The 17,509-nt window shown below is 41.4% G+C and overlaps 1 protein-coding gene across 2 annotated transcripts in view; it reads left to right on the forward strand.

Moving 5' to 3' along the window:
- Positions 1–17,509, forward strand: part of oxr1a (oxidation resistance 1a) — a 668,289-nt gene that overhangs the window by 205,288 nt on the left and 445,492 nt on the right. The window lies entirely within an intron of this gene.

Consider the following 17,509-nt stretch of genomic DNA (forward strand, 5'->3'; position numbering starts at 1 on the left):
AGCTGAGGGACCAAACTATTCCACAGCTTAATGCCACACACAGACACACAGAAACATTTCCTGGTATTTCTCACTGCCTTGACTTTAAAGTTACCACATCCCCTAAAATTATAGCTCCCTTCTCTCTGAGTAAAGAGACTCGGAATATTACTAGGTAATGAGTTTTTACTGGCTTTATATAATAATTGTGCAGTGTAGAAATTAACCAAATCTGGCATTTTCAACAATTTGGATTGCAAAAATAGACTATTTGTGTGATCAAGATATCTTACCTTATAGATGATTCTTATTGCATGCTTTTGGAGTATACATGTTGGGGAAAGTGTAGTGACACGGACCCACAACAGGGGGCACAAATGAACGGTCAATAGATGAGCCAAAAGGTAACAATTTAATGTTGTGAATGTGCACAACGATGATACAGACAATCACAGAATCTGACAGCAGTCAATACACCAAGGTGACGTGTGGGCAGGCTCGAGGATAGAATACGTCTGTCCTGAGAAGAGCCGGAACCACACGATTTCCACCTCCACAGAACCCGGAGAATACTGGAGCCGCCAAGTCCCGAATTCCCAGGTGATCACCGTCCCCGACTGTCGGATCTGGTACTGCTGGCGAGGAGCACAAACAGTGAGATGTGGGTGTGTGCACACACCCAGTAACAAAAACAGTCAGAAGGTGGAAAGTCACCTCCACCTCTAATCACACACACGTGCAGCTCCTGTCAACCACTTATCTGGTTGGGGGTGAAGCGAAGCCGTCGCTGATCACACCAAACGCCAATCCCACAGATAAGGCAACACCACAGGAAAACGGCTGCAAAGAAGTTCAGACTATTAGTCAGCGTTAAATACAGCAGAGAAATTACCTTCACAGGTAGATGATATCTCGGCAGCAAGGTGGAGATGACATCTGGCTTTTATGGAGTGATGAAATGATGGGTGACAGCTGTCACTCCCGGTTGTGTCCGTGGCAGCAGCCGCCTCTCGTGCCTGAAGCCCGCACTTCAGGCAGGGCGCCCTCTGGTGGTGGGCCAGCAGTACCTCCTCTTCTGGCGGCCCACAAAACAATACAGAGGGGATGTAGCAAACTTTTGTAATTGTTGCCCCAGATTTCTATACAGTATGTTAAATAAGGAGAGACTAAAGAACAATACAATAAATATAATGCATTATGATCCAGAAAATATTTTACTTTGTACATAATAGAGACATTCTTGGAAACTTTTTTATGTATGTGGCTGATATGAGACTTCCAGCTTAATTTACTCTCAATGGTTATCCCTAAAAATTTGATTTCTGACACTTTATCTGTTTCAACACCGTCTATATTTATTGGTAAATTAGAATTGTCATTATGATTTCCGAAAAACATGACTTTAGTCTTATTTATATTTAGGGATAATTTATTAATATTCAACCAGGTATTCAGCTTAATTAATTCACTATTTACCACATTAATAAGTTTGCTATAATTATTACAGGAATAGAATATATTGGTGTCATCTGCAAATAATAATAATTTTAATAATTGTGACACATTAAAAATGTCATTTATATAAAGATTAAAAAAATGTGGACCCAGTATGGATCCTTGGGGGACCCCACAAGCGATGCCCAAACATCCAGATTTAAATGCACCCATCTGCACAAACTGTTGTCTCTCCGTTAAATATCTTTGAATCCAGTTCCAAGCCATTCCCCTGATACCATATCTTTCCAGTTTATTGAGTAGAATTGAGTGATTAAGTGTGTCAAACGCTTTCTTTAAATCAATGAATATTCCAACTATATAGTTTTTACTATCTAAGGTGTTTGTGATCTCTTCTATTGCTTCAATTATTGCAAGTGAAGTTGACCTTCCAGACCTAAACCCATATTGACTTTCGTTAATTATGTTATATTTTTCTATAAAGGATTCTAACCTGTTGTTAAAAAGCTTTTCTAAAATTTTGGAAAATTGTGGGAGTAGAGAGACCGGTCTGTAATTTGTGAAGATGTATTTATTTCCATTTTTGTATAGTGGAATAACTTTTGCCATTTTCATTTTGTTTGGGAATGTCCCAGTTTGAAATGACAAGTTACATATATGAGTCAGGGGTTTTGATATGCTTTTAATTATTGTTTTTACTAGCTTCATATCTATGTCATAACAGTCAGTTGATTTTTTTATTTTTACATTTATTAACAATATCTATTATTTCGGCTTCACTAACACTGGAGAGAAACATTGCGTTTGGATTGATTTTTATGAGTGATTCCTGCTCCTTGTTACAACCTTCGGGAATGTTATTCATGTTATAGATGTCACTGTTCTTATCAATAAAATAATTTGGATAAGAATTACCTCTTACCTTATTTTTGATTATAGTGTTAAGAATTTCCCAGATTCTCTTGGTGTCATTTTTATTATTATTTAATAGATTGGTATAATATAATTTTTTGCTTGCTCTAATTATATTAGTTTGTTTTTATATAATTTATATCTAAGTTCAGATTCTTTTGTCCTTAGTCTAACAAATTGTCTGTATAATGTATTCTTCTTTTTGCAAGCATTTTGTAGACCTTTTGTTAACCATGGACTTTTGGCGGCAGTACTGTTTTTGTTGATTTGGCGTATTGGACAGTTTATCTCATATAATGAACTGAAAATGTCTAGAAATTTATTGAAGGCACAATCCACATCATTCTCCCTGTACACAGTGTGCCAATCCTGTTTTATTAAGTCATTATTGAGTTGATCTATTGCTTTTTGGATTCTTACTCATTTAAACGCAGAGTATTGGGGTTTTGCTTGAAAATTACAATTCGAGTCATACACAGTGAACACAGGAAGATGGTCAGTTATGTCACATATCAATAAACCACTTATATTTTTAGTTTCTATATTGTTTGTGAAGATGTTACTAGAGTTGCACTATTCAATGTAATTCTTTTCCTCTAATAATGCTCATAGTCGCGCGACTTCCTCCACTAGCTTGAGTATCTTGTCCTGCTTGTCCTTTATGTCAGCTACATCCAGTGACACTGTCTGAAGCGCCTTTTTAACCTCCTCCGACTCCTCAACCACCGAGCTTTTCTTTGGTGCCATTTGTAGTGTTTTCGATTCCGGTTGTTTACACTGCTTGGTACCTCACCTGGAAGCAGCGTGGCTAACCGCTAGCCCTGGTCCCAAACTGCACTGAAAGTTAATGTTTTACATAAATCCAAGGTCCAATAACCTTTTTTTTTAATGTTGTATTTTAATCCATAGCCATTGTCCGTTTGGTCCGATTCCGAAGAAAAAATTATATAAATAAGTTTTCAAAGTTTCTTTTGCCTCTTCTCACGCTGCTCACACTCGGATAACCCAGAAGTAAAAAAAAAAAAAAAGTAGATTTAGCATTGATTTGTTTTCAGCAGTTGGATGTGATAATGTTAAATATTCCTGCATTATCTGACTCTCGTGTGCCTCACAGAGTACCATAAAGTTTCCCTGCAGCTGTCCCAAATCATGGAGTGACACTGAAGTTGGCACTGAACATAGAATTGTCATGCAAGCCTGAAGTGTGATGTAAACAAAATGCTGCAAGAGCCGAGGAAGGGAGTCAGAGATGTCGTTCAGTGGGTGGAATCTTGTTTGGCAGCACTCCTAGAAGACCAGGGAACTGAAACTTGGTGAAATTGTGAATGCTGTCCAAAATTAACATATTTTCATGTAAAACCACTGAAACAAGTAGGACCAGGAAACTTTTGCTATGGTGTGTAGAATTTGGTGCCATCTGGTAATGAGGTTATAGGGTGCATTTTGCTGTCGTCAGTCACGAGTTTTTCTTTTCACATTTTAGCTTCCTTGGTGTCAAGGATTCATGCCTCCTTTTGATGAGCCATACATATGCTCACCCCCCACCCATCCACCCACCTTTGACCTATTGTATGAACGTAACAGTCGGTGTAGATGTGAAGTCTGTCACTCACTCATCTTCAACCGCTTACACCAGTTAAGGGTTACAGGGGGCTGGAGCTTGTTCCAGCAGTCATAGGGCATGAGGCAGGGTCAGGACAGGAAGCCAGTCTGTCACAGGGCCACATATAGACATACAAACACATTCACACCTACCGCTTGTAGATGTGAAGTGCTCATTCTAAACTTGTGAAAATGCATCATTTTGTTTTTTGCATGAAATTATGCACTAATGAACAGATGCTATGAATGCTATAATCTGTTTCTGCTAACCAACACCCTGAAATCCTCTGCACTGTAGCTTTAACTTGATGAGTTAACATGAGTGTGCATGCTTTGGAAGTTGGCAGAGGTATGCACTCTGAGTGCAGTCTTGTTTTACTCTGAAGGACATTGTTCTGGGCTAAACGATCAGAACTGTTGTGGTTTTTCTCTAAGTTCGTTACATGATAAAATTAAATCTTTCAGCACGCAGCTATTTGCTGTTTTGCTGTAAATGTTGGTGGATAGGGGGCAGTAGACACATGACTGTGAAACCAGTTTACAGTGTAAACGCTATGAAGAGTGAGTGCACTGGGATCAGAGCACTTGGCGTGCCTACTGTCTCAGCCTGATGTGGAATTGTGGGTAAAGTGGAGGGGGTGGAGAGAAAGATTTGGGTCAGCTGTGGCCTGAAGGAGGGGAGCTGTCACACCCAAACAGAGCCGTTAGTTAGCTTCATCTATCTAAGAGGCAGCATGCATGCCACAGTCAGGCGTGCACAATACTGGAGATTACTGTGTGCTTCGCCTGCAGCCTGTCTCCATATATTTAACATTTTATTTGGAGCACTCTGGACGAGTTTCAACCATGTTCATATAATCACACGTGTGTGTTTGCGCGCACGTGTGTGTGTGTGTGTGCGCGTGTGCGCGTGCTCTGTTTTAGCATTTTTACCAAATTTAACATACACGTGTGTGTGTGGGGGGGGGGGGTCCTTACTGTCAAGTCAATAAGTATTTGGAGAGTGATGATTCAATTTCACTTCAATTTATTTTATTTGTATCGTGCCAAATCACAAAAAAGCTGCATCACATGAATACGATTGAGCGTTATCAGACCCTCTAGATCAAGCACACAGGTGACAGTGATCAGGAAAAACTCCCTCTGATGATGTTGAGGAAGAAACCTCAAGCAGACCAGACTCAGAGGGGTGACCCACTGCTTAGGCCATTCTAACAGTTACAAGGTTTTTACAAAGTTTTACAACAGTGAGGAATAACCTTTGCAAGTTTTGTAATTTTTTCACAATCATAATGGACTTGAAATGAAACAGTTAAGATTTGTTTGTAGTAATGACTTTCAGCTTGAATTCAAAGGGTTTTACCAAAAAATAAAAAAATACCACATTTGATCATTTTAGGAATTTCATCCATTTGTGTACATCGTTCCTCTGCTTTTTTCTTCTTCTTTTATTAGACAGATTATGGGATGAATGCATGAACAATTCTAAGTCAGTGAATATGTCTTGGACCTCATTTACATAAATCATTAAATATTAACAGTATGGTAAATCTTTGGATTGGGTCAGAGCTTATATATACAGAAATGGAGAACCAGGGGCTTGTGGACACTTTAATCAGCCCCCAGTTGCATGAACAAACATATAATGTCCACCTTCAACACAGATTTCATTAAAGACCAGCAGAGTTCAGACATGTGCAGTGTAATCTGTACCAAAATTTTGCATCTCCACAAGCCCAGTTTCTCTCAAGGAACTATCTAAAAAAGACTCATGGTACCATACGCAACTGTAGAAGATATTATAGAAAAATATAAGAAGCTTGGGACCATACAGAGATTGTCATGCCCAAAATTGGTTCTGATAGAAATGTGACATTGTTCACCTTCACGTCAATCAAATCAAACGGCTACAAAGACTGCCGAAAACAAAGTACTCGTGATTTTTCTGAGTGTTTATGTTTATGTCCCAGTGCGCTGTTGAATGGAACACAGATAACCTGCTGATAACGTTAAGAATGGAGCCGCGGGTTAATTGCAAAGTTTACATAAGTGTGCGATGTTGTCATGACTCATTCTTAAAGTGGTAACTGTCTTAATTTAGATGCAGTCACGGTAAAAAAAAAAAAAATCACAGTTGGGGATAAAGTGTAACATCTCATCTCTGTGCGGAGCGCTGGATTTTTAAATTTGGAAACTTTCCACGGAAATTAATGGGAATATATGGGTATTAACAGGAATAAACTAGAAATTTACAAAATTGCAAGCTAGCATGTAACATTTGCTGTATAATTTTCATTAAAATGAGATTTGACGCAAATTCAGTTGAATTTCTACCTTGCACTGATCATTCCTCAATCACACACACACACACACACACACACACACACACACACACACACACACACACACACACACACACACACACACACACACACACACACAGACAGTGGGTAGTCAGAGTGACTCATCACCAGATGGCTGAGTGTGTCACATCTCCACCACCAGGAGTCCTTATGCTTTTACCACCTGGAACAAGTGCACGTGGCACAGCCCTGAGCCTTGGCCACCTGGGATAAACAGGAAGGACCAGGACATGACTCCTTCCCAAACCAAAACACAAATTAAGATCACTCAGCCCCGGCTGCAAACTGCAACCTCTCCTCTATTGTCCTCTCTGGTGCCACGTTCTGCTGTGTTTCTCTTTGGCAGATTCACTCTCTACATCATCTCTTCTCCATCGTATCTGCTGCACCGTCGTGCATTTACTCAAAAATGCATTTGTTCCTCTTTAGCAGCCGCGGTAACGGACGCCACCTCCTCCTCCTCCTGTGGGTCATATTAGCTAAATAAATTAGCACGCTGCACCTCCTCTAATGAGGCCCAGGTCCCATGACGGGCTGTTTCCTGTGCTTAGGTTAAGCAGTTTGAGGAATCAATTCCATTATCTCTTTTGGACATGAGTCAATGAAATCACTTTTACAAACTGCTAACAATGTGGCGACTCTTCACTGGGTGGTTTTTCTTTGACCCAGCAGCCTTTGCGCTCTCTAATGGGGTCTTAAAAGTGGCTGTTTGTGACTTCAAGGCTTATTTTAGCTTTTAAACAAATCTAAAAACCTAGCATTTTTTTTGCTTTGCAGTTTGATTTCAGCTCCACATCAGGTGAGTAGTTAGGGGTCTTCTGGCAGAACATCTCCCCAAAGCTTCTGACACTTTAATATCAGATTCTTTGACTGCTGTTACTGAGTTTTTCTTTTAGATTTCAAATGAAGTTCAGGCCCTTTCTGAGTAGTTTTGGAATTTGATTTATGTTTCTTCACAGTGCAGTAAATGTCATAAATGTCATCTGAGTCTCCCTAAGTAATTGTTGACTTAACACCAAGTCATTCCAGCTGTAACTAAGAATTCTCCAGATACACAGTCCCAAAGAGATCCAGTTGTTGTTTTTGGATATTGGTTAGTGTCGTTGCAATACAAGAAGCACCAGGGATCTCAAGACCTTCCTCCTCCTACAACGGTTGTTGCATGTTGTTCTTGATTGTGAACAGTTGCAAACCTATAAATACCTTACAATTAATATATATATATATATATATATATATATATATATATATATATATATATATATATATATATATATATATATATATATATATATATAGGAAGGAGGTTCCACCCCCATGCTTCATGGTTGGGATGGTTTTCTTGGGGTTGTTCTCATTCTCTAAACATGGTAAGTGGAGTTGATTCCAAAAAGCGCTATTCTGGTCTCATTTGACCACATGACCTTCTTCCATGCCTCTTCTGGATCATCCAGATGGTCACTGGTGAACTTCAAACGGGCCTGGACATGTGCTGGCTTGAGCAGGGGGACCTTGCTGCCCTGCAGGATTTTAAACCATGACAGCATCATGTGTTACTAATGTAATCTTTGTGACTGTGGTCCCAGGTCATTGACCAGGTCCTCCTGTGTAGCTCTGAGCTTTCTCAGAATCATCCTTACCCCACAAAGTGAGATCTTGCATGGAATCCCAGGCCGAGGGAGATTGACAGTCATCTTGTGTTTCTTCCACTTTCTAATAAATAATCATAACAGTTGTTGTCTTCTACCAAGCTGCTTGCCTGTTGTCCTGTAGTCCATCCCAGCCTTGTGTAGGTCTACAGTATTGCCCCTGGTGTCCTTAGACAGCTCTTTGGTCTTAGCTATGGAGGACAGGTTGGAGTGTGATTGAGTGTGTGAACAGGTGTCTTTTATACAGGTAACAAGTTCAAACAGGTGCAGTTAATACAGGTAAAGAGTGCAGAATAAGAGGGTTTCTTAAAGAAAAATTAACAGGTCTGTGAGAGACAGAATTCTTGCTGGTTGGTAGGTGATCAAATACTTATTTGCAGCAGTAACATACAAATTATTTTTAAAAATCATACATTGTGATTTCCGGATTTTCTTTTTTTCAGATTATGTCTCTCACAGTGGACATGCACCTAAGATGAATATTTCAGACCCCTCCATGATTTCTAAGTGGGAGAACTTTCAAAATCGCAGGGTGTTCAAATACTTATTTTCCTCACTATATATATATAAATAAACAAACCAGATTCCTGTTTTTTACTGGGAAGCGTACCTCCACCTCCACTGTGGCCCTGAACACATGTATACTACACCTTCGATTTCAGTGCAGCAGAAAAAAGATTTAAATGTTCACGTAACCAAAAACAAAACTCTCACAAGATCTAGTCTTTTCCTGTCCTGCTGAGGCACATTTACTTTTGATGTTGGGAAAGTGTAGTGACACGGACCCACAACAGGGGGCGTAAATGAACGGACAATGAAAGAGTCGAATATGAACACTTTACTGGTGTGAATTGAGCACAACCACAACACAGAGGAATGTGAAATTTTGCAAACAGTCAATCACAAGGGTGACGTGTGGGCAGGTTCGAGGATAGAACACGTCTGTCCTGAGAAGAACCGGAACCACACGATTTCCTCCGCCACCGAACCTGGAGAATACTGGAGCCGCCAAGTCCCGAGTCCCCAGGTGGCCACCGTCTCCGACTGTCGGATCTGGTACTGCTGGCAAGGAGCAGAGACAATAAGATATGGGTGTGTGCACACCCAGTAACAGCAAGGATGGAGAGTCCACCTCCACCTCTAACACACACTCGTGCAGCTCCTGTCTCAACACTTATCTGGTGGGGGTGTAAAGCGAAGCTGTCGCCGGTCACGACAATCTCCAGATTAAACACTCCGCAGGAAAACGGCTGCAAAAACGAGTTCACTAACAAAGTCAGTACGGCACAGATCAAGGCTGAGAATGTTACCTTAACAGGTCGACGATATCTCGGCAATGAGGTGGAGATGACGTCCGGGTTTTATAGAGTGAGATGATGAAGTGTAGATGGGTGACAGCTGTCAAGAGATAATGAGTGACAGCTGTCACCCCCGGCTGTGTCCGTGGCGGCAGCGCCCTCTCGTGCCTGAAGCCCGCACTTCAGGCAGGGCGCCCTCTGGTGGTGGGCCAGCAGTACCTCCTCTTCTGGCGGCCCACTCAACATTTGATCCTGATTTGCATCCTTGTTCTTCATGCTCATCATACATTTTGACATATTCAGATGCTTTGCATCAACATATTAAAACAAAAACACATTACCCCTTTAATAGCCTTGCATTTTTAAACAGATTGTAGTAGATATCATTATGCTCTACTGAGCAGTTGAGTTTAGCATTAAAGGGTTATAAATGTCAAAGACTGAAGGCAGATCTGAACAGGTGGGTGGTGGTGAGTGATTAGAATGAGTTCAGGTCAGTACAATCTCAGATGTGTTTCAGGAGATTGTTCCAGAGGGAGGGTGCAGTTGTCGCCTGAGGTTCAGCACTTAGTCCTGAGAGGTGGATTGAGAAGGTTTGCATCAGAAGAGCGAAGGCAGTGGAGCCTGGTTATGAAGGAGTTTTTAGGTGAGAAGAAGGACTTTGAACTGGGTGCTTTATAGAACATGGAACCAGTGAAGGTTCTCGAGAACAGGAGTGACGTGGTCACACAACCAGACAGACTTTACATGAACCATACACACATTATATTGTTGGGTGATGTTGAAGAGCAGACAGGAAGTGGAAGGTATTCGGTCATCTGCAGCAGTCGTCTTAATCATCCATCGTGTCCCCGTAAACTGTCACTCTTGTGTTGGAGGAGGTCTCTCAGACCGGAAGTGACTCTACTTCAGTACTACTGCTACTTTTACAGCATGCAGCAAATGTCAAAACCACATGATTGGGGACAAGTCAGTGTCCTTCATGAATCGGCATTGTAAAGCAGTAGACTGACCGACTTGTTGCTGCAGTGTCTACAACGGAGAGCAGTATGGCACTTCTGATATCGTCTTGATTCACTTCGGTAGATGGCGCACGATCCAGCAGTTCAGTCAGATGCACGAACCAGCATGCAAAGATGATGGAAAGTTGCATCATCAGTCAGGCTCTGATTGAATTAACACAAATCCTAATTAGGTCAGTGTCCAGCTTTATCCGGTCCTTATTAAAACCTTATTGGCTCTGGTTCTTAAAGTATTGGTCAGGACCCAGTTCCCTGGCGATGCTTTAAGTAAAAATACACCCACATCTTGGCTGACAGATCTTTTCAAGGCAAGTGAGCAATCTAATCTTAACTACTGCACCTTTAATCCACTTTAATCTCACTACTTTAACCTTTAATCCACATGTAACCAGAATTCTGGTGAAGGAAAATGTAAAAAACAAAGTACAGGGAAATTAATTATGACCACTCTCCTCCACCAATCAAAGGACGCAGCAATCGTGTTGACAGAGGTTGGCATGACTGTTGAAAGTCGATTAGTCAGGTACTGCGAGTCGTAAAATAAGGGAAACGATCCTTATGGTTCTACCAGATGGAAGATATTTATTTCCAGTCTTTAAGTGAAGGGAGTGCTGGCTGCTGGTGGACTAAGTTGGTTCCTGCTTGATCTTTGTCCTTGGTGAAACAATCTCGGCAAAGATGTTCTGTCTCTGGTTTTGATAGCAGTGTAGGAAAATCTGAACTAGTCTAGGTATTAGCTTAGTCTACTGTTTTGACGAACTGTGCCAAACCTTGTGTTGACGGTTAATAGCCTTTTTTCCCCTTCGGGTCAGCTATGTGCACCCTGAGTGTTTTTCTGATTACTGTACTTTCTGGAGTTTAAGTCACACCTGTCAAAAAAAAGAAAAATTTAGGTTACACCAGAGTATAAATCGCACCTTATTTCTGTATTATTTACTCATTCATTTGGGGTTCTTGTGCATTGTTTTAGTGTACTTTTATTATTGCCATTTATTCTTTTATTGCTGGGGTTTTATTAATCAATTTATTATCAAGGCATGCTCAGCAGGTGGCAGACAAACTACATGTAATGGCACCTTGACACTGGCACGCATTTAACTCCCACACATCCCACCAATTCATCGTGCCAATCAATCAATTTTATTTATATAGCGCAAAATCACAACAAACAGTTGCCCCAAGGCGCTTTATATTGTAAGGCAAGGCCATACAATAATTACGGAAAAACCCCAACGGTCAAAATGACCCCCTGTGAGCAAGCACTTGGCGACAGTGGGAAGGAAAAACTCCCTTTTAACAGGAAGAAACCTCCAGCAGAACCAGGCTCAGGGAGGGGCAGTCTTCTGCTGGGACTGGTTGGGGCTGAGGGAGAGAACCAGGAAAAAGACATGCTGTGGAGGGGAGCAGAGATCAATCACTAATGATTAAATGTAGAGTGGTGCATACAGAGCAAAAAGAGAAAGAAACACTCAGTGCATCATGGGAACCCCCCAGCAGTCTAAGTCTATAGCAGCATAACTAAGGGATGGTTCAGGGTCACCTGATCCAGCCCTAACTATAAGCTTTAGCAAAAAGGAAAGTTTTAAGCCTAATCTTAAAAGTAGAGAGGGTGTCTGTATCCCTGATCTGAATTGGGAGCTGGTTCCAGAGGAGAGGAGCCTGAAAGCTGAAGGCTCTGCCTCCCATTCTACTCTTACAAACCCTAGGAACAGTCTGAGAGCGAAGCGCTCTATTGGGGTGATATGGTACTATGAGGTCCCTAAGATAAGATGGGACCTGATTATTCAAAACCTTATAAGTAAGAAGATAGAATTTTAAATTCTATTCTAGAATTAACAGGAAGCCAATGAAGAGATGCCAATATGGGTGAGATATGCTCTCTCTCCTAGTCCCTGTCAGTACTCTAGCTGCAGCATTTTGAATTAACTGAAGGCTTTTCAGGGAACTTTTAGGACAACCTGATAATAATGAATTACAATAGTCCAGCCTAGAGGAAATAAATGCATGAATTAGTTTTTCAGCATCACTCTGAGACAAAACCTTTCTAATTTTAGAGTTATTGCACAAATGCAAAAAAAGCAGTCCTACATATTTGTTTAATATGCGCATTGAATGACATATCCTGATCAAAAATGACTCCAAGATTTCTCACAGTATTACTAGAGGTCAGGGTAATGCCATCCAGAGTAAGGATCTGGTTAGACACCATGTTTCTAAGATTTGTGGGGCCAAGTACAATAACTTCAGTTTTATCTGAGTTTAAAAGCAGGAAATTAGAGGTCATCCATGTCTTTATGTCTGTAAGACAATCCTGCAGTTTAGCTAATTGGTGTGTGTCCTCTGGCTTCATGGATAGATAAAGCTGGGTATCATCTGCGTAACAATGAAAATTTAAGCAATGCCGTCTAATGGAATTGTTCATTTTTTTCTATTTGAATATTTTGTGTGCTGAATTAAAAAAACTAATAATACTGCCTAAGGGAAACATGTATAAAGTGAATAAAATTGGTCCTAGCACAGAACCTTGTGGAACTCCATAATTAACCTTAGTCTGTGAAGAAGATTCCCCATTTACATGAACAAATTGTAATCTATTAGATAAATATGATTCAAACCACCACAGCGCAGTGCCTTTAATACCTACGGCATGCTCTAATCTCTGTAATAAAATTTTATGGTCAACAGTATCAAAAGCAGCACTGAGGTCTAACAGAACAAGCACAGAGATGAGTCCACTGTCTGAGGCCATAAGATGATCATTTGTAAGATCATTGCGACCAATGCGACCCGCTGTGTTCCGCTGGATGCTGCATTGTATAAAATAATAATTTCGTAGCATATTAATAATTTACTCTGAGTTTGGCTGATGAAACCGCCTTTAATCGCTTCCGGAATCAGAGAGGAATCTGCAGCTTTTTTTCTCTGTCTCTGTCGTGCGCTTCATGATGTGGAGAACGCATTTGGAATTGTCACAAAGGTAATTATTTGTAATATTTAAATTGTAATGGCTTGGTAAAATGGTTGCATTTTCATTCCTTCTTATGAGTATTTGTAAAATTGTGTTTATTATTGATTTAACATCTCGTCATAATTATTCATAATTGATGTGCTGCGCTGATGCAGTGATTTGCACGGACACTCAGTGTTTTTGAATTGTTTGCACAATGGTCACGTGTTCTTCACAAAATTGTGTGGCAAAGATTTTGTACATTTCAAAATTTTCTTTGTGCACTTGCAAACAGCTGTGCACAGCTCATAACAGTTTACAGTGAGTTTACTCTCATCATGTGCCAGTGCATGGATCAAATTTGTGCATCAATGTACCTTAACTTATACCACAGCTGTTTGTAATTTTCCATAGTTTGTCCAGCATCCAGTGATCATGCATCAGGCGGATTACAAAGGCAAAAAAAAAAAAAGAACAATAAATAAATAAAAAATTGATTTTCCTTTTGATTTTCCATTACATTTAACCACCATCTAATCTGGTCATCCTCACTATGTCCTATTTTAATTTAGTGAGGTATAAAATGATGGCATCTGTTCTTTTTGAGTTATTGATTACACAAGCTGTAGATGAACCTGCCTGAGAAAATTTACAATTCATAGCATCAGAATATTTCCTCAGCAGTTTGTTGTTTTCAAACTTTACTAAGGATTTTTCCGCCTTTGAATTTGGTGCTTTCTTATTGCGAGTAGATTTGCTAGTAAATTAACACAGCAAGCAAAAGCAGGAGTTTTGTTTACTCTCCATTTATTTGATGGAACCTTTCTGTTGGCGTGCACGCTCCCCGAGGGCCTTGGTAGAGGTGTGAGGTAAATAAAACAGATGTGATTCACAGAGTGGATAAACTCATTAGCAACTTATCAATTACATGCTTTCACAGCTGCACTTCCTGTTGCCTGAGCGCGTCGACTTGGGCAACATTTATTTCTGTCAACTGCTATTATGTCAAACACAAAGCGAAGCTCTCGGTCTGTTTGAATCAGATCAGATCAAAGACACCTCCACCCACCCCCAGTCACTGTACGTTGTGAAACAACTCAGGGTTGTGAGTCAGAGAAGAGCTATGTCCCCGTGACCTCTGCGTGTTCAGGAAGTCTGTGCATTGTTTGTTTAGGAAGTTTGCAGGAGATTTTGGCTGATGAATTAATGGTGACAGAGCAGTGGTGCAGAAGATGCTCTGAGGGGAGACGCACAGTGAGAGAGAGGGAGGATGGAGGGAGGTGGATTTTGTGTCCTGCTTTGTGCGACTCCCTGCATCTAAAAAATCAGCGTGGTCAGACCCATGCTAGCTGGGTGGCAGCAGTAAGAATGGGAGGAGTCAGCAGGACAAGGACGAAGCAAAGACGGGGCCGCGGGCGTTCTCTTTCTCTGTACACAAGAGGCCAGCAGCGTGTCGTGTCAAAGTCGTACATCAGCCTGACTCCTGACATTTTTAGGACAGAAGACTTTGAAACTGAAACGGTGTTAAACATCCAAAATATGTTGAGTAACATATGAGTGCTTCATGGGGCTTTTCCACAGAGCACCCGTCCTTCCCATTTAATCCTGAATAGCACATCAGGTGTATTTTGAAGCATCACAGTAAAGTTTGATCCATCTTGGTATATGTAGTAGTTACGGCCGTCATCTGCAGCAGTTTTGAAATTGAAGCCAAATTTTCAAACTTCAAAAATTTCCCCCCGATTTGCAAAACCGCTGGTACTTCTCAGAAACATCTGGGTGTCTTAGCAGCTTCAGTCATGTTTGAACATCTTTTAATGGGGTATTCCGAGAGAGTACGGCTTGGAACTCATTTGCTCGTGTTCCATCGGGGTTAAAATTTGAGGTTCTGGCTAAAGGCGCAGCTCCTTGCTTTCATTTTCAGGCGGACTGTCAGGACTGCACTTTATTACAAGCCTGCCCTTTAAGAGGCAATCTGGATTATGAGATGTTTCATCCCATTTTTGCACTTTTTTGAATCACGGATGATCGTAGTAGCATGGCACCCTGTGGAATAGGGGTGTTAAGAACCTCCCTGTGGTGACACTTTAAATGTCACCCTTTAACTTTACCTTTATTCAGAAATAATCTTTGCTGTTGGTTAGTGACTGTTAGATTTGACTCCAGCTGCCTGTGACCCTGAAATGGAATAAGCAGGTATAGATTGCAATTATTTTCTGAATGAATGACTGTTGTAGAATTGATGCGGTTGTGTGTTTGTTTGTTTGTTTCTCCATCCATCCATCCATCCATTTTCTTCCGCTTTATCCGGAGTCGGGTCGCGGGGGCAGCAGCTCAAGCAAAGCCGCCCAGACCTCCCGATCCACACACACCTCCCCCAGCTCCTCCGGGGGAACCCCAAGGCGTTCCCAAGCCAGCCGAGAAATGTAGTCCCTCAAGCGTGTCCTGGGTCTTCCCCGGGGCCTCCTCCCAATTGGACGTGCCCGGAACACCTCTCCAGCAAGGCGTCCAGGGAGCATCCAGAAAAGATGCCCGAGCCACCTCAACTGACTCCTTTCGACGTGGAGGAGCAGCGGCTCGACTCCGAGCTCCTCCCGAGTGACCGAGCTCCTCACCCTATCTCTAAGGGAGCGCCCAGCCACCCTGCGGAGGAAACTCATCTCGGCCGCTTGTACCCGCGATCTCGTTCTTTCGGTCATGAGCCAAATCTCATGACCATAGGTGAGGATCGGAACGTAGATCGATCGATAAATCGAGAGCTTTGCCCCCCTACTCAGCTCTCTCTTCACCACGACGGTCCGATACAGCGACCGCATCACTGCAGACGCTTCACCGATCCGTCTATCGATCTCACGCTCCATCCGTCCCTCACTCGTGAATAAGACCCCGAGATACTTAAACTCCTCCACTTGAGGCAAGGACACTCCACCGACCTGAAGAGGGCAAAGCACTTTTTTCCGGTTGAGAACCATGGCCTCGGATTTGGAGGTGCTGATTTTCATCCCGGACGCCTCACACTCGGCTGCAAACTGCCCCAGTGCATGCTGAAGGTCCTGATTTGACGAAGCCAACAGAACCACATCGTCCGCAAACAGCAGAGACGAGATTCTGTGGTTCCCAAACCAGACCCCCCTCTACACCCTGGCTGCACCTAGAAATTCTGTCCATAAAAATAATGAACAGAACCGGTGACAAAGGGCAGCCCTGGCGGAGGCCAACGTGCACTGGAAACAGGTTTGACTTACTTACTAGTAAGTCAAACCTGTTTCCAGTAAGTCAAACCTGTTTGTTTGTTTCTACGTTCAAAAAAGAAAACTTGCTCAAGGAACATAAAAAAATTATGTAAAGTATTTCCACCCAAGGAAAATGTGTTAACCTAGCCACAAACAATTTTGCTGACTGACCTAAGTGTAAATGTGTTGGGTCAACATGATGAATTTGCGTTCCTGTTACCTAATTTCCATAGTTCAGGCCAACTAGATTTGAAATGGTAAATGTAGACCTAAATGTAATTTTTTTGGGGGGGTCAACATGATGAGTTTGCGTTACTGTTACTCAATTACCATGATTTAGGTCAACTAGATTTGTATGGTAAATGTAACAAAAATAAAAAGTAAGTCCCTTCAGCTGCTTCCTTGTTTGGTCAAGGTCGCCACAGGAAATGCGAGGTGGATCTGCATGTTAAATTTGCACAGGTTTTACACCTGATGCAACTCCATATTACATGGAGAAATGTGTCAGGGGTGCTATTTGAACCGGGAACCTTTTGTACTGAAACCAAGTGCACTAACCACTTGGCCACTCACCCCTGCCCTGTAAGTGCTTATAAGTACTTTTAAAATAGTACTGTTACATGTCAGCTTAACTTTGCTGGGTTGGATCAGCACAATTTATGCAGATCTACCTTGGATTTGCTGAGGCAAGTGCAAACAAGCGAGCAGCCAAAGGGACTTACTGTTTTTTTTGTTTGTTTTTTTTTTCTCCATTTATCTTTACAAATCTAGTTGGCCTTACCCATGGTAATTAGGTAACAGTAATGCAAATTCATCATGTTGACCCAACAAATTTACATTTAGGTCACTCAGCAAAATTGCTACGTTAACGCATTTTACTTGGGTGGAAATACTTTCCATAATTTTATTATGTTCACTGAGCAAATTAGATTTTAAGCTGTTACATGTTATGTTAAAACTACATGATTTGAATGTGTTCACCCATAAAACTTGATTCTATATCATAGAAGCTACATGTTAGACTTTTCTTCATGTAACATAAAAAGCAA

The sequence above is a fragment of the Thalassophryne amazonica genome, chromosome 7, assembly GCF_902500255.1.
Source record: "Thalassophryne amazonica chromosome 7, fThaAma1.1, whole genome shotgun sequence".
Lineage (NCBI taxonomy): Eukaryota > Metazoa > Chordata > Actinopteri > Batrachoidiformes > Batrachoididae > Thalassophryne > Thalassophryne amazonica.